The sequence below is a fragment of the Pristiophorus japonicus genome, chromosome 4 (assembly GCF_044704955.1).
Source record: "Pristiophorus japonicus isolate sPriJap1 chromosome 4, sPriJap1.hap1, whole genome shotgun sequence".
NCBI classification, from domain to species: domain Eukaryota; kingdom Metazoa; phylum Chordata; class Chondrichthyes; family Pristiophoridae; genus Pristiophorus; species Pristiophorus japonicus.
The window spans coordinates 167,150,052-167,173,287 of record NC_091980.1 but is presented as its reverse complement, the minus strand read 5'-3'; the positions used below and the strand labels follow the sequence as shown (position 1 = coordinate 167,173,287).

The 23,236-nt window shown below is 45.6% G+C and overlaps 1 protein-coding gene across 3 annotated transcripts in view; it reads right to left on the bottom strand.

Moving 5' to 3' along the window:
- The window catches only part of rad51b (RAD51 paralog B), a 667,540-nt gene that overhangs the window by 243,183 nt on the left and 401,121 nt on the right, over nucleotides 1–23,236 (bottom strand). The gene's annotated exons all lie outside the window — the stretch shown is intronic.

The following is a 23,236-nucleotide window of genomic DNA, read 5'->3' as shown; positions in this document are numbered from 1 at the left end:
TCTGTTGTGCCCCGTAGGGGACGAAATCCGCATTGTGATTTTGGGAGGAGCTCCTCGGCCACTGGGAGACGACGATTGAGGAGAACTTGAGTGACAACTTTCCCAGTGGCTGATAGCAGGGAGATTCCCCTGTAGTTGCTGCAGTTGGACTTGTCTCCCTTTTTAAAAATAGTCACGATCACTGCATCTCTGAGATCTCCCGGCATGCTCTCCTCTCTCCAAATGAGAGAGATGAGATCATGTATCCGCGCCAACAGCTCCTCTCCGCCATATTTTAGCGCCTCAGCAGGGATTCCATCCGCACCCGTAGCCTTGTTATTCTTAAGCTGTTTTATGGCTTTGCCAACCTCGTGCAACGTTGGAGTTTCACTGAGTTGGTGGCGGGTGGCATGCTGCAGGATGGAACCGAGTACACTCGAGTCAAAGGCAGAGTCTTGATTGAGGAGATCTTCAAAGTGCTCCTTCCATCGGGCCCTTCATCTAAATCATTGATGTATATTGTAAATAGCTGGGGTCCCAGCACTGAGCCCTGCGGTACCCCACTTGTCACTGCCTGCCACTCTGAAAAGGACCCGTTTATCCCGACTCTCTGCTTCCTGTCTGCCAACCAGTTCTCTATCCACGTCAGTACATTACCCCCAATACCATGTGCTTTAATTTTGCATACCAATCTCTTGTGTGGGACCTCGTCAAAAGCCTTTTGAAAGTCCAAATACACCACATCCACTGGTTCTCCCTGTCCACTCTACTAGTTACATCCTCAAAAAATTCCAGAAGATTTCTCAAGCATGATTTCCCTTTCATAAATCCATGCTGACTTGGACCCATCTGGTCACTGCTTTCCAAATGCGCTGTTATTTCATCTTTAATAATTGATTCCAACATATTCCCCACCACTGATGCCAGGCTAACCGGTCTATAGTTCCCCGTTTTCTCTCTCCCTCCTTTCTTAAAAAGTGGTGTTACATCAGCTACCCTCCAGTCCATAGGAACTGAGCCAGAGTCGATAGACTGTTGGAAAATGATCACCAATGCATTCACTATTTCTAGGGCCACTTCCTTAAGTACTCTGGAATGCAGACTATCAGGCCCCGGGGATTTATCGGCCTTCAATCCCATCAATTTCCCCAACACAATTTCCCGCCTAATAAGGATATCCTTCAGTTCCTCCTTCTCACTGGACCCTCGGTCCCCTAGTACTTCTGGAAGGTTATTTGTGTCTTCCTTCGTGAAGGAGAAAAAAAACACTGAACACAATATAATAAATCAAAATTAAAGTTAACAAATATCTTTGAGAAAAAAAAAATTTCTGAGTTTTTAAAAAGTTTTTTTTAATTATGGTTAAAAATAAATGTAACGTAGTGGGCAGGGTTTTAAAAACAATATGTGTTTTTTAAATTTTATGTAATTATATTTTTCTATGTTTTTAAACTCTTACGCTGTAAAAGTAGGCTATATGCCAGCTTTTATCAGGCGCAAGAGTTTTGAGGACATTTGCTGGGTAAGATATGGGTAAATACCGCAATCTTACCCAAGCAAATGTCCTCGCATCCGATATGCATTGGATCTGTCAAGCTCCAGCTTGACAGATCGGAAAAGCCGGTTTTCAGCGCATGTGCACTGTACGCTGAAAACTGGCTTTTCCGATGTCTTCCTGGGTCCGTACCCACTCCGTACGGACCCGGGGAGGCCTGGATTTCCAGCTCAATGTCACCCAAATCTGGATGGAGAGTAAACCCAGCAAATGCAAATTCGATTGTTCTCTTAGCTGCAGATTAGGTCATCATCACAGATTTCATATGTCGTTACAGACAACTCCGCCAACCACAATCCAGGGATCACAAGGCCTCTTTCTAATAACGCAATCGAGGGGCTCTTGTAGCTGCATTAACCACTTAGTGGGTTAAACCAGAATATACAGAATGCGAGTGAGCCCATAACATCCATAGAACTTTCTTGTATGTCAAGAGGCCTAATAGCAGGGTGGGCCAGAGGCAACTGTACAAAGTAAAAACTAGATCCTTCTGATTGGGTGGCCTTAACTGACCAGATTTATTTTCGTTGAGAGTTGCCTTGGAAGCCTGGCACTACCACAAAATAAACGTGCCTTTACCGAGCCTGTGCTGGGGTGTATGTGTGTGTCAGTAGACAATCCCGACATCTATGGCCCAAAGATCTATGGCTACAGTAATCCCAGTTGATGGCTAGCATTTAAACCTATTCATTCAAAACAAAAACAACTTTCATTTATATAGCACTGTTAACATTGTAAAACGTCCCAAGGTGCTTCACAGAAACGTCAACAAACAAAATTTCACAGCAAGCCACATTAGGCGATATTATTACAGATGACCGAAAGTTTGCTCAAAGAGGTAGGTTTTAAGGAGCGACTTAAAGGAGGAAAGAGAGGTGGAGAGGTTTAGGGTGGGAATTCCAGAGCTTAGAGAGCTGTAGGCCAATGGTGGAGTGAAGGAAGTGAGGGCTGCACAAGAAGTCAGGATTGGAGAAGCGCAGAGATCTCAGTGGATTGTAGGGCTGGTGGAGGTTACGCAGGTAGGGAGGGGCGAGGCCATGGACGGATTTGAACACAAGCATGAGAATTTTAAACAACATTGTTTGAGGGAGAGAGTGCATGGTCATGATCAATATGGGCTTTTTCCAATTACAGAATCCTGAGGTGCATCTGCTCTGTGTTCCCGGCGTGGACATGGAGACCAGACTCGAGCACTCGCTATTTCTGGTACTGCTCTGCCCATCGGTCTCACCCCTATGCAAAGATAACTGAATTGATAATCAGAAGTAAACTTGAAATGTATTTGTATAATGTATATCAGAAACAGAAACAGGTAATGTGGCCCAACTGGTCTATGCTGGTGTTTACACATCTATGCTATTCGTCTCAATTACTCCAGGTAGCAGGTTCCACATTCTAATAACTCTCTGGGTAAAGAAGTTTCTCCTGAATTCTTTATTGGATTTATTGGTGACTACCTTATATTTATGACCCTTTTGGTGCAGACTCAATGGGCCAAATGGCCTCCTTCTGAGCTGTACTATTCCACAGTGTTGGCTCTACATCTTCCTTATCAAAGCTCTTCATAATTTTAAAGACCTCGATTAGGTCACCTCACAGCCTTCGCTTTGAGAGAAAAGTGTGGTACACGGTACTCTTAAGTATAATACACAGCAATGTTCCCTCCTAAGATGCACAGCCGTGCATCAATCGTGAGGTCTGTCCTGCGCAGCCGCTCACCAGCCACTGCCGCTGGAAGGGATATCGCGCATGTGCGGCCTTGCAACAAATTTAAAGGGCCCGCACAAGGAAAAAAATTAGAGGGCATATTAGTACACAGTCCCCTAAGTGTGGTACATAATCCTGGTTGTTTCCTACCCTTCAGCCAAAAACTCAGCGATTCCCAGGGTTTACGTTGAATCCTCACAATTTCAGTTCGACTTCCAGTCTTTGGTCTGAGACTTTTGTCAAATGCCTTTTAGAACTTTAGGAATAGCATGTCATAAGGCAGGGTGGGGGGGGGGATGGGAAGTACTGAGTGGTGTTCCCTTGGGCTCTCTCTCATTTCTATAAATGACCTTGACTCAGAATCTTAATGCAAAGTGATCAAATATACAGCTGGGAGCAGGCAGTGGAGCCATAGGAAATAGTTCTGAAATTACAGAGTGAATTGGACAAAATAATAACATGGGTGCATTCATAACTGATGACACTTCATACAGACAAGTGCAAAGTTCGATGTGTCATACGTACTCCACAAGTGGTGTTGAGGCAGGGACCATTGCATTTTTAAGGGAAGAATGGATAACATTTTGAAGCAGAGAAGGAGAGAGGGCTGTGGAGAGAGAGCCAGGCAGTGGGATTAGTTTTGGGTTGCTCGAGCAAACAGCTGGTACAAGACATGGTGAGCCAAATGAGCTCATTCTGTGCTATAAATCTCGAGGTCTAGAATGCAAGATTAAGAGTTGCTGTTTCTCTGTAGCCAACAATACACAATCACAGGCAAGATTATAGACGTTGCAGTACACTTAAATACTGATGGTGACAAGTACACAAATTGTGGGTTCTTATTGTCCTGCCAGCTGTTCATAAGAACACAAGGAACAGGAGTCGGCCATTCAGCCCCTCAGGCCTGAATCAAATCATGGCTGATCTGTACCTCAACTCCATCTTCCCACTTTTGCTCCATGTCCCTTGATACTCTTTCCTAACAGAAATCTAGTGATCTCAATCAATGTTCTCTGTAATTTTTTTTCCTGTGCGAGGTTCCTTTAAGTGGCTGTGTGGCCCATTCAAATTTTCATGCATGCTCATTTGTTTCCATTTAAAAGCCGGTGAGCAGCCTACCCGGGACCTCCAGACCGCTGTCTTGAAAGCTTTAATTGTCCCACAGCCTTTTGGGGCAGAGCGTGCCAGTCACCTTCACTACTTGTTCACCACATTATCTTTTGGCTCGGAAAATTAATTTTTGTAACTGGAGAGATGGGTGGACAACGTTACAGCCAAGCCTTCTCTCACTACTGACTTCCATCAATGCACTCTATGGGGCCGAAATTCAGCCCCGCCGGAAACCTGGCGCACCTACTGTTTTCAAAAAGTTTTTACTGCCGTTTCAGGGGCCCTCTTTAGCGAAATTCAGCTCTCTGTCGTTTTTTATTAACCGGCCAGTAAGTCGGCCATAATGGGGACGGAAGTACGGCGGTAAGTGCTGGTGAGGGGTGGAAACATAGAAACATAGAAAATAGGTGCAGGAGTAGGCCATTCATCCCTTCTAGCCTGCACCGCCATTCAATGAGTTCATGGCTGAACATGAAACTTCAGTACCCCATTCCTGCTTTCACGCCATACCCCTTGATCCCCGAGTAGTAAGGACTTCATCTAACTCCCTTTTGAATATATTTAGTGAATTGGCCTCAGCTACTTCCTGTGGTAGAGAATTCCACAGGTTCACCACTCTCTGGGTGAAGAAGTTTCTCCTCATCTCGGTCCTAAATGGCTTACCCCTTATCCTCAGACTGTGACCCCTGGTTCTGGGCTTCCCCAACATTGGGGACATTCTTCCTGCATCCAACCTGTCCAAACCCGTCAGAATTTTAAACATTTCTATGAGGTCCCCTTTCACTCTTCTGAACTCCAGTGAATACAAGCCCAGTTGATCCAGTCTTTCTTGATAGGTCAGTCCCACCATCCCGGGAATCAGTCTGGTGAATCTTCGCTGCACTCCCTCAATAGCAAGAAAGTCCTTCCTCAAGTTAGGAGACCAAAACTGTACACAATACTCCAGGTGTGGCCTCACCAAGGCCCTGTACAACTGTAGCAACACCTCCCTGCCCCTGTACTCAAATCGCCTCGCTATGAAGGCCAACATGCCATTTGCTTTCTTAACCGCCTGCTGTACCTGCATGCCAACCTTCAATGACTGATGTACCATGACACCCAGGTCTCGTTGCACCTTCCCTTTTCCTAATCTGTCACCATTCAGATAATAGTCTGTCTCTCTGTTTTTACCACCAAAGTGGATAACCTCACATTTATCCACATTATACTTCATCTGCCACGCATTTGCCCACTCACCTAACCTATCCAAGTCACTCTGCAGCCTCATAGCATCCTCCTCGCAGCTCACACTGCCACCCAACTTAGTGTCATCCGCAAATTTGGAGATACTACATTTAATCCCCTCGTCTAAATCATTAATGTACAATGTAAACAGCTGGGGCCCCAGCACAGAACCCTGCGGTACCCCACTAGTCACTGCCTGCCATTCCTAAAAGTACCCATTTACTCCTACTCTTTGCTTCCAGTTCTCAATCCACGTCAGCACACTACCCCCAATCCCATGTGCTTTAACTTTGCACATTAATCTCCTGTGTGGGACCTTGTCGAAAGCCTTCTGAAAGTCCAAATATACCACATCAACTGGTACTCCTTTGTCCACTTTATTGGAAACATCCTCAAAAAATTCCAGAAGATTTGTCAAGCATGATCTCCCTTTCACAAATCCATGCTGACTTGGACCTATCATGTCACCATTTTCCAAATGCGCTGCTATGACATCCTTAATAATTGATTTCATCATTTTACCCACTACTGAGGTTAGGCTGACCGGTCTATAATTCCCTGTTTTCTCTCTCCCTCCTTTTTTAAAAAGTGGGGTTACATTGGCTACCCTCCACTCCATAGGAACTGATCCAGAGTCAATGGAATGTTGGAAAATGACTGTCAATACATCCGCTATTTCCAAGGCCACCTCCTTAAGTACTCTGGGATGCAGTCCATCAGGCCCTGGGGATTTATCGGCCTTCAATCCCATCAATTTCCCCAACACAATTTCCCGACTAATAAAGATTTCCCTCAGTTCCTCCTCCTTACTAGACCCTCTGACCCCTTTTATATCCGGAAGGTTGTTTGTGTCCTCCTTCGTGAATACTGAACCAAAGTACTTGTTCAATTGGTCTGCCATTTCTTTGTTCCCCGTTATGACTTCCCCTGATTCTGACTGCAGGGGACCTACGTTTATCTTTACTAACCTTTTTCTCTTTACATACCTATAGAAACTTTTGCAATTCGCCTTAATATTCCCTGCAAGCTTCTTCTCGTACTCCATTTTCCCTGCCCTAATCAAACCCTTTGTCCTCCTCTGCTGAGTTCTAAATTTCTCCCAGTTCCCAGGTTCGCTGCTATTTCTGGCCAATTTGTATGCCATTTCCTTGGCTTTAATACTATCCCTGATTTCCCTTGATAGCCACGGTTGAGCCACCTTCCCTTTTTTATTTTTACGCCAGACAGGAATGTACAATTGTTGTAATTCATCCATGCGGTCTCTAAATGTCTGCCATTGCCCATCCACAGTCAACCCCTTAAGTATCATTAGCCAATCTATCTTAGCCAATTCATGCCTCATACCTTCAAAGTTATCCTTCTTTAAGTTCTGGGCCATGGTCTCTGAATTAACTGTTTCATTCTCCATCCTAATGCAGAATTCCACCATATTATGGTCACTCTTCCCCAAGGGGCCTCGCACAATGAGATTGCTAATTAATCCTCTCTCATTACACAACACCCAGTCTAAGATGGCCTCCCCCCTAGTTGGTTCCTCGACATATTGGTCTAGAAAACCATCCCTTATGCACTCCAGGAAATCCTCCTCCACCGTATTGCTTCCAGTTTGGCTAGCCCAATCTATGTGCATATTAAAGTCACCCATTATAACTGCTGCACTTTTATTGCATGCACTCCTAATTTCCTGTTTGATGCCCTCCCCAACATCACTACTACTGTTTGGAGGTCTGTACACAACTCCCACTAACGTTTTTTGCCCTTTAGTGTTCTGCAGCTCTACCCATATAGATTCCACATCATCCAAGCTAATGTCTTTCCTAACTATTGCATTAATCTCCTCTTTAACCAGCAATGCTGCCCCACCTCCTTTTCCTTTTATTCTATCCTTCCTGAATGTTGAATACCCCTGGATGTTGAGTTCCCAGCCCTGATCATCCTGGAGCCACGTCTCCGTAATCCCAATCACATCATATTTGTTAACATCTATTTGCACAGTTAATTCATCCACCTTATTGCGGATACTCCTTGCATTAAGACACAAAGCCTTCAGGCTTGCTTTTTTAACACCCTTTGTCCTTTTAGAATTTTGTTGTACAGTGGCCCTTTTTGTTCTTTGCCTTGGGTTTCTCTGTCCTCCACTTTTCCTCATCTTCTTTCTGTCTTTTGCTTTTGCCTCATTTTTGTCTCCCTCTGTCTCCCTGCATAGGTTCCCATCCCCCTGCAATATTAGTTTAACTCCTCCCCAACAGCACTAACAAACACTCCCCCTAGGACATTGGTTCCGGTCCTGCTCAGGTGCAGACCGTCCGGTTTGTACTGGTCCCACCTCCCCCAGAACCGTTTCCAATGCCCCAAGAATTTGAATCCCTCCCTGCTGCACCACTGCTCAAGCCATGTATTCATCTGCGCTATCCTGCGATTCCTACTCTGACTAGCACGTGGCACTGGTAGCAATCCCGAGATTACTACTTTTGAGGTCCTACTTTTTAAATTTAGCTCCTAGCTCTTTAAATTCTTTTCGTAGGACCTCATCCCTTTTTTTACCTATGTCGTTGGTACCAATGTGCACCACGACAACTGGCTGTTCTCCCTCCCATTTCAGAATGTCCTGCACCCGCTCCGAGACATCCTTGACCCTTGCACCAGGGAGGCAACATACCATCCTGGAGTCTCGGTTGCGTCCGCAGAAACGCCTATCTATTCCCCTCACCATCGAATCCCCTATCACTATCGCGCTCCCAATCTTTTTCCTGCCCTCCTTTGCAGCAGAGCCACCTACGGTGCCATGAACTTGGCTGCTGCTGCCCTCCCCTGATGAGTCATCCTCCCCAACAGTACTCAAAGCAGTGTATCTGTTTTGCAGGGGGATGACCACAGGGGACCCCTGCACTATCTTTCTTGCACTGCTCTTCCTGCTGGTCTTCCATTCCCTATCTGGCTGTGGACCCTTCTCCTGCGGTAAGACCAACTCACTACACGTGATACTCACGTCATTCTCAGCATCGTGGATGCTCCAGAGTGAATCCACCCTCAGCTCCAATTCCGCAACGCGGACCGTCAAGAGCTCGAGGCGGATACACTTCCCACACACGTAGCGCCCAGGGACACCGGAAGTGTCCCCGAGTTCCCACATGGTACAGGAGGAGCATATCACGTGACCGAGCTCTCCTGCCATGTCTTAAGTAGGAGCGGGATGGATTGTCCGCCATTGTCACTCAGCAGTGGAGCAATGGTGATGTCATTGCGCGTCTGCGTCACCACGTATCTCACCTCCGTTAAAGGGGAGAGAATCGGCGATTATTTAGGATCGGCCACCGGGCCATCAGGGAGGCTTTCAGCCGGGCCAGCGGTCTAGCATCCAAGAGGGGGTGCCAGGCTGCCTATTGGCTGCTCAGCCGAACCAGGGGGCACAATAGTCCGGAAAAAATAAAATGGCGGCCACAGCATTGGGCCCTTGCCTTTAATGACTTTTGGAGTGCAGTCACTGTTGTAATGTGGGAAACGCGGCAGTCAATTTGTGCACAGTAAGGTCCCACAAACAACTGTGATAATGACCAGATAATCTGTTTTAATTATGTTGATTCAGGAGCAAATATTGGCCAGGACACCAGGGATAGTTCCCCCACTCTTCTTTGAAATAGTGCCATGAGATCTTTTATATCCATTTGTTTAACGTCTCATCCGAAAGACAGCACCTCTGACAGTGCAGCACTCCCTCAGCACTGCACTGGAGTGTCAGCCTAAATTTATGTGCTCAAATCCCTGGAGTGGGACTTGAACCCACCACCTTCTGACTCAGAGGTGAGTGTGCTACCCACCGGGTTAAGTGCACATGCGCAGAGGGCCACAAAATACCATGGAAATAATCAGAGTTTATTTCCCAAGTTTAAAATGGAGGGCCCGGACCAGTCAATCCACAAGGCTGAGTAGATTCTCGTTCATCGAGGATTAGTGAAGACAAAAGCTTTCTTTGATGGAGCCGGTGTGTTTAAGATGTTAATAGATGTGTTATGTGTTATGACCAGTAACGTGTTTTACAACTGGTCTGACAGCTCAATCTTGCCTTGCTAAACAAAGCCCATTGTTTTATGACTTCCTGCGATTCAAGCAGCCATACATCAACTCTTCAGCTAATTGCCTTGTTGTGAGTGAGTGGACAGTAAGCCAGACAATATTGGTTGTTAAGCAGAATCATCTGAGAAACTGCTTTTTCAAAGGAGTTAAAGGAATAAACCCCAAGTGTCTAGAGGCTCAGCTCCAGTGCCGATATTGTATCAGGTGAAGCGGACTCTGGAAGCAAACTTCCAGGAAACCGTCATTTCAAGAGTTTATAGGAACATAGGAACAGGAGGGAAAGAAAACATAAACATAAGAACATAAGAATTAGGAACAGGAGTAGGCCATCTAGCCCCTCGAGCCTGCTCCGCCATTCAATAAGATCATGGCTGATCTGGCCGTGGACTCAGCTCCACTTACCCGCCCTCTCCCCGTAACCCTTAATTCCCTTATTGGTTAAAAATCTATCTATCTGTGACTTGAAAACATTCAATGAGCTAGCCTCAACTGCTTCCTTGGGCAGAGAATTCCACAGATTCACAACCCTCTGGGAGAAGAAATTCCTTCTCAACTCGGCTTTAAATTGGCTCCCCCGTATTTTGAGGCTGTGCCCCCTAGTTCTAGTCTCCCCGGCCAGTGGAAACAACCTCTCTGCCTCTATCTTGTCTATCCCTTTCATTATTTTAAATGTTTCTATAAGATCACTCCTCATCCTTCTGAACTCCAACGAGTAAAGACCCAGTCTACTCAATCTATCATCATAAGGTAACCCCCTCATCTCCGGAATCAGCCTAGTGAATCGTCTCTGTACCCCCTCCAAAGCCAGTATATCCTTCCTTAAGTAAGATGACCAAAACTGCATGCAGTACTCCAGGTGCGGCCTTACCAATACCCTATACAGTTGCAGCAGGACCTCCCTGCTTTTGTACTCCATCCCTCTCGCAATGAAGGCCAACATTCCATTCGCCTTCCTGATTACCTGCTGCACCTGCAAACTAACTTTTTGGGATTCATGCACAAGGACCCCCAGGTCCCTCTGCACCTCAGCATGTTGTAATTTCTCCCCATTCAAATAATATTCCCTTTTACTGTTTTTTTTCCCAAGGTGGATGACCTCACACTTTCCGACATTGTATTTCATCTGCCAAACCTTAGCCCATTCACTTAACCTATCCAAATCTCTTTGCAGCCTCTTTGTGTCCTCTACACAACCCGCTTTCCCACTAATCTTTGTGTCATCTGCAAATTTTGTTACACTACACTCTGTCCCCTCTTCCAGGTCATCTATGTATATTGTAAACAGTTGTGGTCCCAGCACCGATCCCTGTGGCACACCATTAACCATCGATTTCCAACCCGAAAAGGATCCATTTATCCCGACTCTCTGCTTTCTGTTCGCCAGCCTATTCTCTATCCATGCTAATACATTTCCTCTGACTCCGCGTACCTCTATCTTCTGCAGTAACCTTTTGTGTGGCACCTTATCGAATGCCTTTTGGAAATCTAAATACACCACATCCATCGGTACACCTCTATCCACCATGCTCGTTAGATCCTCAAAGAATTCCAGTAAATTAGTTAAACATGATTTCCCCTTCATGAATCCATGCTGCGTCTGCTTGATTGCACTATTCTTATCTAGATGTCCCACTATTTCTTCTTTAATGATAGTGTCAAGCATTTTCCCCACTACAGATGTTAAAGTAACCGGCCTATAGTTAGCTGCCTTTTGTCTGCCCCCTTTTTTAAACAGAGGCGTTACATTAGCTGCTTTCCAATCCGCTGGTACCTCCCCAGAGTCCAGAGAATTTTGGTAGATTATAACGAATGCATCTGCTATAACTTCTGCCATCTCTTTTAATACCCTGGGATGCATTTCATCAGGACCAGGGGATTTGTCTACCTTGAGTCCCATCAGCCTGTCCAGCACTATCCCCCTAGTGATAGTGATTGTCTCAAGGTTCTCCCTTCCCACATTCCTGTGACCAGCAATTTTTGGCATGGTTTTTGTGTCTTCCACTGTGAAGACCGAAGCAAAATAATTGTTTAAGGTCTCAGCCATTTCCACATTTCCCATTATTAAATCCCCCTTCTCATCTTCTAAGGGACCAACATTTACTTTAGTCACTCTTTTCCGTTTTATATATCTGTAAAAGCTTTTACTATCTGTTTTTATGTTTTGCACAAGTTTACCTTCGTAATCTATCTTTCCTTTCTTCATTGCTTTTTTAGTCTTCCTTTGTTGTTGTTTAAAATTTTCCCAATCCTCTAGTTTCCCACTAACCTTGGCATTGGTCTTTGATTTGATACTCTCCTTTATTTCCTTGGTTATCCACGGCTGGTTATTCCTTCTCTTACCGCCCTTCTTTTTCACTGGAATATATTTTTGTTGCACACTATGAAAGAGCTCCTTAAAAGTCCTCCACTGTTCCTCAATTGTGCCACCGTTTAGTCTGTGTTTCCAGTCTACTTTAGCCAACTCTGCCCTCATCCCACTGTAGTCCCCTTTGTTTAAGCATAGTACGCTCGTTTCTGACACAACTTCCTCACCCTCAATCTGTATTACAAATTCAACCATACTGTGATCACTCATTCCAAGAGGATCTTTTACCAGGAGATTGTTTATTTTTCTTGTCTCATTACACAGGACCAGATCTAAGAAAAAGAAAGCCTTGCATTTTCGTGCCTTTCACGACCGTTGGATGTCTCAAAGCGCTTTACAGCCAATGAAGCACTTTACACTGGTGATAACTCCCCTGTTCTTCTTTGAAATAGTGCCATGGGATCTTTTGCGTCCACATGAGAGGGCAGACGGGGCCTCGGTTTAATGTCTCATCTGAAAGACAGCACCTCTGACAGTGCAGCACTGAGGCCATTCAGCCCCTTGAGCCTGTTCCACCATTCAATTAGAACATGGCTGATCTGTCATCATCATCATCATAGGCAGTCCCTCGGAATCGAGGAAGACTTTCTTCCACTCTTAGCATGAGTTCTTAGGTGGCTGTACAGTCCAATATGAGAGCCACAGACTCTGTCACAGGTGGGACAGACAGTGGTTGAAGGAAAGGGTAAGTGGGGAGTCTGGTTTGCCGCACGCTCCTTCCGCGGCCTGCGCTTGATTTCTGCATGCTCTCGGCGACGAGACTCGAGGAGCTCAGTGCCCTCCCGGATGCACTTCCTCCACTTAGAGCGGTCTTTGGCCAGGGACTCCCAGGTATCAGTGGGGATGTCACACTTTATCAGGGAGGCTTTGAGGGTGTCCTTGTAAAGTTTCCGCTGCCCACCTTTGGCTCGTTTGCCGTGGACGAGTTCCAAGTAGAGCGCTTGCTTTGGGAGTCTCATGTCTGGCATGCGAACTATGTGGCCTACCCAGCGGATTTGATAAAGTGTGGTCAGTACTTCATGCTGGGGATGTTGGTCTGGACGAGGACACTGATGTTGGTGCATCTGTCCTCCCAAGGGATTTGTAGGATCTTGTAGAGACATCGTTGGTGGTATTTCTCCAGCGACTTGAGGTGTCTACTGTACATGGTCCACGTCTCTGAGCCATATAGGAGGGCGGGTATTATTACGGCCCTGTAGACCATGAGCTTTTGAGGGACTGGTCTGTATCTTAACACCAAATACCCGTATAGGTTCCGTAACCCTTAATACCCTTGGGCAACAAAAATCTATCAATCTCAGTTTTGAAATTTTCAACTGACCCCCAGCCTCAGCAGCTTTTTGTGGGAGGAAGTTCCTTTGTGTGAAGAAGTGCTTCCTGACATCACCCCTGAACGGAGGGCCGGAGGACTGAAGGAGGAGGAATAACAAGGGATCCTTTAAGCATTCTAAATGTACGCACTGTGAATCACTACGTGGGTTATACGGCATCTCTCAATATTTTTGCTGCAACAAATCATCTATTTATAAATACGAGCGATCAGTAGTTTTAGTCTGTACGAAATGGGTCTTGAGTTATATATTTTCTGCTTTCCTGATTGACAGAAAATTCAGTTGGAATCCTATGTAAATTCCAGCATTACTTCTACATCATCATCATAGGCAGTCCCTCGAAATCGAGGAGGACTTACTTCCACTCTTAAAATGAGTTCTTAGGTGGCTGAACAGTACAATACGAGAACCACAGTCCCTGTCACAGGTGGGGCAGATAGTCGTTGAGGGAAGGGGTGGGTGGGACTGGGTTTGCTGCATGCTCTTTCCGCTGCCTGCGCTTGATTTCTGCATGCTCTCGGCGACGAGACGTGAGGAGCTCAGCGCCCTCCCGGATGCACTTCCTCCACTTAGGGCGGTCTTTGGCCAGGGACTCCCAGGTGTCAGTGGGGTGTTGCACTTTCTCAGGGAGGCTTTGAGGGTATCCTTGTAATGTTTCCTCTGCCCACCTATGGCTCGTTTGCCGTGAAGGGGTTCCAAGTAGAGTGCTTGCTTTGGGAGTCTTGTGTCAGGCATGCGAGTAATGTGGCCAACCCAGCAGAGCTGATCAAGTGTGGTCAGTGCTTCAACGCTGGGGATGTTGGCCTGGTCGAGGATGCTAATGTTGATGCGTCTGCCCTCCCAGGGGATTTGTAGGATCTTGCGGAGACATTGTTGGTGGTATCTCTCCAGCGACTTGAGGTGTCTGATGTACATGGCGGATATTACTACAGCCATGTAGACTATGAGCTTGGAGGCAGTTTTGAGGGTCTGGTCTTCAAACACTCTTTTCCTCAGGCGGCCAAAGGCTGCACTGGCGCACTGGAGGCGGTGTTGAATTTCGTCGTCAGTGTCTGCTCTTGTTGATAAGGGAATGGGAAATGGTCCACGTTGTCCAGGGCCGCGCTGTGGATCTTGATGACTGGGGGTGGGGGGGCAGGGGGGGAAGTGCTGTGTGGCGAGGACAGGCTGGTGGAGGACCTTTGTCTTACGGATGTTTAGCGTAAGACCCATGCTTTTGTACACCTCAGTAAATACGTCGACTATGTCCTGGAGTTCAGCCTCTGTATGTGCGCAGACACAGTCATCGAGCGCATACTGTAGCTCGACGACAGAGATTGGGGTGGTCTTGGACCTGGCCTGGAGACGGCGCAGGTTGAACAGGTTCCCACTGGTTCGACAGTTCCACTCCAGCGAGGAGCTTGTTGACTGTGAGGTGGAGCACGGCAACGAGGAAGATTGAGAGGAGGGTTGGGGCGATACATAGATGGGGAGTGTCAACGGGCCATTCAACAGTGGGGTCGTTGTTGTTATGATCAATCTTGTCCTCCGCTGACATTCACACGAACCCTGATTTTATGCTCCTTAACTCAGGGGTACGAAGACCTATTGAATCTAGCTCACCACAGACCAGGAATTGAACCTGGGGTCTTTTGATTTCCGTGAGCTTTGATACAATTAGCAGTTCAAATATTAGTCTATAGTTGTCGATGCATCCCTTGACTCCCTTATCAATAGGGATGATGTTTGCTACTTTCCGTTGAATGGGGAATTGATTGACAGGGTCAGTTCAAACAAATCAGCCCAAGAAGCAGCTAGATCTGCAAGAATGGACTAACATCTAGGGTGGTTTAAGAAAGAAGAAAGAAAGATTTCACCTTTCACGATCTCAGGACGTCCCAAAGTGCTTTTGAATAAAGTACCTTTTGAAGTGTAGTTGCTGTTATAATATAGGAGAGGCAGCCAATTTGGCCAGAACACCGGGGATAGCTCACCTTTCACCCCAGCAGCCTCCATGTTCAACGGATCATCCTCCGCCATTTCCGCCACCTCCAACGTGATCCCACCACCAATCACATCTTCTCCTTCCTTCCCCTCTCAGCATTCCGAAGGGACCACTCCCTCCGTGACACCCTGGTCCACTCTGCAATCACCCCCAGCACCCCCTGCCCTTCCCACGGCACCTTCCCGTGCAAGCGCGGGAGATGCAACACATGCCCTTTTAACTCCTCCCTTCCCAGTGTCCAGGGCCCCAAATACTCGTTCCAGATGAAACAGCAATTTACTTGTACTTCTTCCAATTTAGTATATTGTATTATCTGCTCACAATGTGGTTTCCTCTACATTGGGGAGGCCAAACGCAGATTGGGGGACGGCTTTGCGGAGTACCTCCCTTCAGTCCGTAAGTGTGACCCCAAGCTTCCGGTCGCCTGTCGCTTTAATTCCCTGCTCCACTCCCACTGTGACATCTCTGTCCTCGGTCTCCTACACTGATTCAATGAAGCTCAACGTAAGCTCGAGGAACAGCATCTCATCTTTTGTTTAGGCACTTTACAGCCTTCTCGACTCAACATCGAGTTCAATAATTTCAGACCATAACCTCCGCCCATATTATTTTCCCTTTCCTCCCTTTTTTTTAAACAAACCCACCCACCCCTTTTTATTTTTATTTTTTCTCTTTCCCAGGGCAGCTGGTGATGATTCCGCCATTCACACCCCATCCAGACTCATCTTTTGTTTCCTAGCTTGTGCCATTACCATCTCATTTTTGCCCATCATCTCCTTTTGTCTCTTAAATCTCTCCTGCCTTCCACCCTATCACAGACCTTCCCTTTTGTTCTTTCCTCCCCTCCCCCTTTCAGTGACCCTGCACTTCCTGAAGAATCTGTTACATCTCAAACTTTTCCAGTTCTGACAAAGGGTCACAGACCCGAACCGTTAACTCTGTTTCTCTCCACAGATGCTGCCTGACCCGCTGAGATTTCCAGCACTTTCTGGTTTTATTTCAGATTCCAGCATCCACAGTATTTTGCTTTTGTACCGGGGAGAATTCCCCTGCTCTTTCTCCAATAATGCCAAAAGATCATTTACATCCACCTGAGAGGGCAGATGAGGCCTCAGTTTAATGTCTCATCCGAAAGACAGCACTCGTAGTGCAGCACTCCTTCAGTACTGCATTGAAGTGTCAGCCTGGATTATGTTCTCATGTCTCTGGAGTGGGAGTTTATTTATTTTTTATTTACTAGGTACTTACCCATAAGAGGATGTTGCTGCTCCCAGCATCTTCCAACCTTTGCTCTCATTTGTGCCTCATCTGAAATGAGGCCCATGCTGTTATGGAGCACTTTTATGTTGTCACCTTGTTCTGGGCCTGCCTCAGAAGCCTATTCTACCTTGATGGTGAATACTCGGGCAGGGTCAGACCTCGGGCAGGGTCAGACCTCGGGCTGTGCATGAGGTGTCCACACCACAACAACAATTTGCATTTTTACAGCACCTTTAACATAGTAAAACGTCCCAAGACAGAACTGGTAACAATCAATCAACAGGGTAGTGGAGGCAAAAAACCTTGGGAGTCATTTAAAAAAAGTGGATTTTGTGTTGGGTGAACTGAGAGTTTTTTTCTGGATCATATCTAGTTGTGAACATCTTTAAGAACCTGAGCACTTAAGCAACAGTTGCTTTTCCTGGATCAAGATTTAGCTTCCTAGAGTGTGGCTGATTGTTCCTGCATTTTGTGGGAACTTTTGGTAGCTGACCTTGAACTTCTGGTGATTTTTCAGCTCAACAACTTGACCATACCCAGAGGTGAGATACAAGACTGTTATTCGCTTGGAATGGAGGGCGGGGGGGGGGGGGGGGGCGCGGGTCGGGGAGGCAGAGAAGAAAAGGTATTTCAAAGTTTTTCACCTTCTGTTTTTCGTTGGGGAGCTTTTACATTACAGTTTTACTGTGGGCATCAAGTGAGGGTTGGATCGGGGGGAGATATCAGGCACACTGTGGTCGAAGAGCCTGTCAACACTCACTATTTATAAACAATGGCCACTTGGATGATGTTAACAGAAGAACTATACCACGGCAAGAGTCCTTAAACACCTTAAGGAAAAGCGAAGAGAAAGTTAAGAAAAAAAGAAAGAGGTCCATGTGAGTGCATACAGATTCAGGAACATGAGGACGCAGGTTATCTGTGTTACTACAGGTCGAGGCCCATGTGTAAATAAAACTAGTGGATGAATGTGTATGTACAGATGTGCCTATGTGCACAGGTAGATGGCCATACTTGTGTGCATGTGCGCAGACAGACAGCGTCATACTTGTGACCTCTCTTCAGATCTATTTTTAAAAATTCATTCTCGGGATGTGGGCATCACTAGTAAGGCTGGCTCTGAGTAGTTGGTGGTGGGCCGCCTTCTTGAACCACTGGTAGTGGTTCGATACAACTGGGCCAGCTCAGAGGGCAGTTAAGAATCAACCAGGCTGGTGTGCGACTGGAGTCACCTATAGGCCAGACCGGGTAAGGACAGCAGGTTCAGTGAACAAGTTCGTTTTTAATGACAAATCAATAGTTTTACAGTCACTTTTACTGATGCCACCTTTTCAGTTCCAGATTTTTTTTTAACTGAAATGAAATTCTCAAACTTCCATGGGGTGGGATTTGAACTCACGTTCTCCGGATTATTAGTCGAGTAAGACAATTACTACATTAGCACACCCGGTGTCCAAGAACGAAGTGGTTATGTTACAGGACTAGTAACTCAGAGGCCTGATCCACACCAAATGTTCCCTTTCAGAAGCTGAAAAACCTGCTGTTTATTTTCAGCAGGATCTGTTTTTATTTCAGATTTGTGCTTTTTCTTTCCATATACCTCTGCGTTTCTGTGTGAGTTTCTGCTCCCTGGAGTTAAGTGATATCTTGCTCCAACTCAGACTACAGTATGCATTCTTTAACAGATTACAGTGTAATTCGCTCCATGCCTGGGATCTTTCCCCAAGAGCACTGTGGTATAAAATTACATCGATTATAATTCATTTCCAGTGGCATTGCTCACAGACAAAAACCTAAAACAAAACACTTTGCGGTACATTATATTGTCTGCGAATCAGAAAAAGCCCCAAGTATAAAATTACATCTATTAAATGCACTTACCAGCCATGTGTGCTCATTACTAAGCTCTGCTACACAAACACAGAGATCACCACCGGAGACCACTTTCTGTAATTGCAGAAAATCACTAAAGAATACGCCTGAGTCAATTTTTTTTGTGGAAAATTTCCCTCCTGCCCATTCTCTCCATGAACGCTGGCTCTTCGAGTCAGCCATGGCTCAGTGGTATCACTCTCACCGCCGAGTCAGAAGGTGGGTTCAAGTCCCACCCCAGAGACAAGGACATAATCTAGGCTGCCACTCCAGTGCAGTACTGAGGGAGCACTGCACTGTTAGAGGTGCCGTCTTTCGGATGAGACATTAAACGGAGCCCCCCTCTATCCTTTCATGTGGATGCAAAAGATCCCATGGCACTATTTCAAAGAAGAGCAGCGGAGTTCTCCTCAATGTCCTGGCCATTATTTATCCCTCAACCAACATCACTAAAAACAGATTATCTAGTCATTATCTCATTGCTGTTTGTGGGACCTTGCTGTGTGCAAATTGGCTGCCGCATTTCCTACATCTGAACACGGGCTATACTTCAAAAGTATTTCATTGGCTGTAAAGCGTTTGGGAAGTCCTGAGGTTGTGAAAGGCGATATATAAATGCAAGTCTTTCTTTCTTACTGACATATGGTTTCACAGGCATGGGAGTCCTGTGGCACATGATAAATGTTGATCATTCTTCATAAGTGAGCTCAGACGGACTATTCCACAACAAAGGGCGTCACAATGCACGTGCATCTTTCAGCAGTGTACACTGGACAGTGAACAGAGGCAAGACACCTGACTGATTTTTCCCATCACTTTCTCAGTGATGTTGAGGTCAACTGTGGCATCCCCAACTGAGAACAACTAAATAAACACAGACCAGGTATCAATCCTGGGTTTGACCTATTCTACAGTATCTTTGCCTGGTGGCTTGTTCGAACAGCTTGGGCAATTAATGCCATCTCCGCATGTCTGAGAACGCATCCCACTCACATCCAGGATGCATTTGTTTCTGGTGAGTTTTCAACAGGCTATGGAGGGCTTCAGTGAAGGCCAAATGGGTAAATGCACTGCCTATTCCAATATGTTTTTGTGATCAAGAGAAAGAGCAGTGTCTTGCTGAGATGTGCTAAGTTACTGGACTTTCTGGTCTGTATGGCTTCACCCACTGTAAGAGCTGTTAAGCAAAAGTGAAATAACTTCAAAAAATAGAGAGGACAGGGCAAGCGACTGTTGTCACTGGGTCTGTTAGTGCGGGCGTTACATGGGGGCACTGTGCAAAGTGGTTTCAGAACTATTTCGGGGCCTGATAATTCGGCCCCCAAGTGTACAGACATCCTACCATCCACACTCTCTATTGTGTCAGGGTACTTCCTCAGGACATCACTACTAAATAATACAATAACTTTTGTGGAAAGCAACCAGCCAGGGTTAGAGAGTGGAGCCACGAGGATGGACAAATATGCTGCGGTTCTGATTCAACAAGAACAACTTGCATTTAAATAGTGCCTTTAACTGAGTAAAACACCCCAAGGTGCTTCACAGGAGTGTTATCAATCAAAATTTGACACCAAGTCACATATGGAGATATTAGAACAAAAGCAAAATACTGCGGATGCTGGAAATCTGAAATATAAACAGAAAATGCTGGAAATCTCAACAGGTCTAGCAGCATCTGTGGAGAGAGAAACAGGTTTAATGTTTCAGGTCGATGACCCTTCGTCAGAACTGGAAGAAGTTAATTCTGATGAAAGGACATGGACCTGAAACGTTATCTCTGTTTCTCTATCCACAGATGTTGCCTGGCCTGCTGCGTGTTTCCAACATTTACTGTTTTTATTTATGGAGATATTAGGACCCTTGTTTAAAAGCTTGGCCAAAGAGGTGGGTTTAAGGAGCATCTTAAAGGAGGAGAGAGAGGTAGAGAGGCGGAGAAGAATAGGGTGGGAATTACAGAGTTTAGGGCATGGACAGCTGAAGTCACGGCCACCAATGGTGGAGCAAGGTATGCGCAAGAGGCCAGATTTGGAGGAACACAGAGTTGTAGAAAGTTACTGAGATAGGGTCTCTGTGGACCCGGGATGCATTATACAGAAATATCTTTCGTAAGACTAAATAGTTTGGGTAAAAACCAACATAGGATAAGCTGTACTTGTTCTCCAGCTGGAAGAACTACTTCCATTCGGCAACGAACCCTTTTTTTTTTAAATCAGGTTTTCTTTTGTTGTCATAAAAACAGAAAATGCTAGAAATACTCAGCAGGTCAGGAAGCATCTGTGGAGAGAAAAGCAGAGTTAACAGTTCCTGACAAAAGGTCATCGACCTGAAACGTTAACTCTGTTTCTCTCTCCACAGCTGCTTCCTGACCTGTGGAGTATTCGCAGCATTTTCTGTTTGTATTTCAGATTTCAGACATCCGCAGTATTTTGCTCTTATTTCTTTTGTTGTCATTTCTATAGAGAAAAAGTCTAAATTCTTCCCCTGGGGAGAACTGCCCTGGGCTTCTTCGAATAGTGCCATTGGATCTTTTACATCCACCTGAGAGGGCAGACGGCGCTTCCGATAGTGCAGCGCTCCCTCAGTACTGCACTGGAGTGAGAGCCGAGATGATGTGCTCAAATCTCTGGATGGGAGCCCACAATGCAACTTTTTGACTCAGAGGCAAGAGTGCTACTAACTGAGCCGCAGCAGACATATGATGTTTAAGGGTATAAAACACTGGGATAAAAATATTAAAGAATGCAAGGAAAGGGGATAGCACCTCAGCCAAGTCTTCTTAATTCAAAGTCACTTCATTCTAATGGTCTGATGATTCAATTATATTTATTGTACAAACGACTTTGAAATACCAGCAAGTAATTAAGGAGGCAAATGGAATGTTGGCCATCATTGCAAGGGGGATGGAGAATAAAAGTAGGGAAGTCTTGCTACAACTGTATAGGGTGTTGGTGAGACCACACCTGGAGTACTGTGTACAGTTTTGCTCTCCTTATTTAAGGAGGGATATATATGGAGGCAGCTCAGAGAAAATTCATGAGGTTAGTTCCTGAGATGAAGGGGTTGTCTTATGAAGAAAGGTTGAGCAGGTTGGGCCTATACTTATTGGAGTTCAGAAGAGTGAGAGGTGATCTTATTGCAACGTATAAGATTCTGAGGGAGCTTGATAGGGTAGATGCAGAGAGGATGTTTCCCCTCATGCAGGAATCTAGAACTAGGGGCATAGTTTCAGAATAAGGGCCCATTTAAAATGGAACTGAAGAAGAATTTCTTCTCTCAGAGGATCATGAATCTTTGGAATTCTCTGTCCCAGAGAGCAGTGAAGGCTGGGTCATTGAATATATTTAAGGTGGAGATAGACAGATTTTTGAATGATAAGGGAGTCAAGTGTTATGGGGAGCAGGTGGGGAAGTGGAGCTGAGTCCATGATCAGATCAGCCATGATCTTATTGAATGGTGGAGCAGGCTCGAGGGGCCGAATGACCCACTCCTGCTCCTATTTCATATGTTCTTACACCAGGAGCAGACTAAACAAAAATAACGATTTGCATTTAAATAACACCTTTCATGACCTCAGGACGTCCTCTAACAGTACAGCATTGGAGTGTCATAGAATCATAGAATGGTTACAGCACGGTTGGAGGCCATTCGGCCCGTCGAGCTTGTGCCGGCTCTCTGCAAGAGCACTTCAGCAATTCCCACTTCCCCGTCATTTCCCCATAGCCCTGAAAATATTTAACTTTCAGATACTTAACCAACTCCCTTTTGAAAGCAGTGATTGAGTCTGCCACCACTACCCTTCCAGGCAGTGCATTCCAGATCCTAACCACTCGCTGTGTAAACATTTTTTTTCTTATATCGTTTTTGGTTCTTTTGCCAATCACCTTAAATCTGTGGCCTCTGTTTCTCGGCCCTTCTGGCAATGGGAACAGTTTTTCTCTACCTACTCTGTCCAGAATTGGACACAATACTCCAGTTAAGGTCAAACTAGTGTTTTATACACAGTCATCATAAATTCCACACTTTTTTATTCTATACCTCTATTTGAAGCCCAGGATCCCGTAAGCTTTTTTTTAGCCGCTTTCTCAACTTGCCCTGCCACCTTCAATGATCTGTGCACATATAACCCGAGGTCTCATTGTTCATGCACCCCCTTTAGGATTGCACCCATTAGTTTATATTTCCTCTCCTCATTCTTTCTACCTAAATGTGGCACTTTTCTGTGTTAAATTTCATCTCCCACGTGTCCACCCATTCCACCAGTCTGTCTATGTCATCTTGAAATCTAACACTATCCTCCTCACTGTCATCTGCAAATGTTGAAATTGTGGCCTATACACCCACGTCCAAGTCATTAATATAGATAAAGAAATGCAGTGGTCTGAGTACTGGCCCCTGGGGAACACCACTGTATACCTTCCCCCAGTCTGAAAAACAACCATTCATCACTACTCTCTGTTTCCTGTCACTTAGCCACTTTTGTATCCACACTGCCACTGTTCCTTTTAGTCTATGGGTTTCAACTTTGCTGTCAGCCTGGATTATATGCTCAATTCTCTGGGGTAAGACTTGAACCCATGACCCTTGTAACTCAGAGTGCTATCACTGGAGCTAGCACAGGTATGATAGGCCAAGACCCTCCTTCCGCCCTAAAATTTCTACAACTGCAGTTCTGAGATCAAGCATGTACCGTTTGTGTTATTATGGGGTGTAGCGCCTTTAAGAAACGGCAGAGAAATGTTGCTCAGTGGCCCAGAGCACTGACACCTGATTAATGT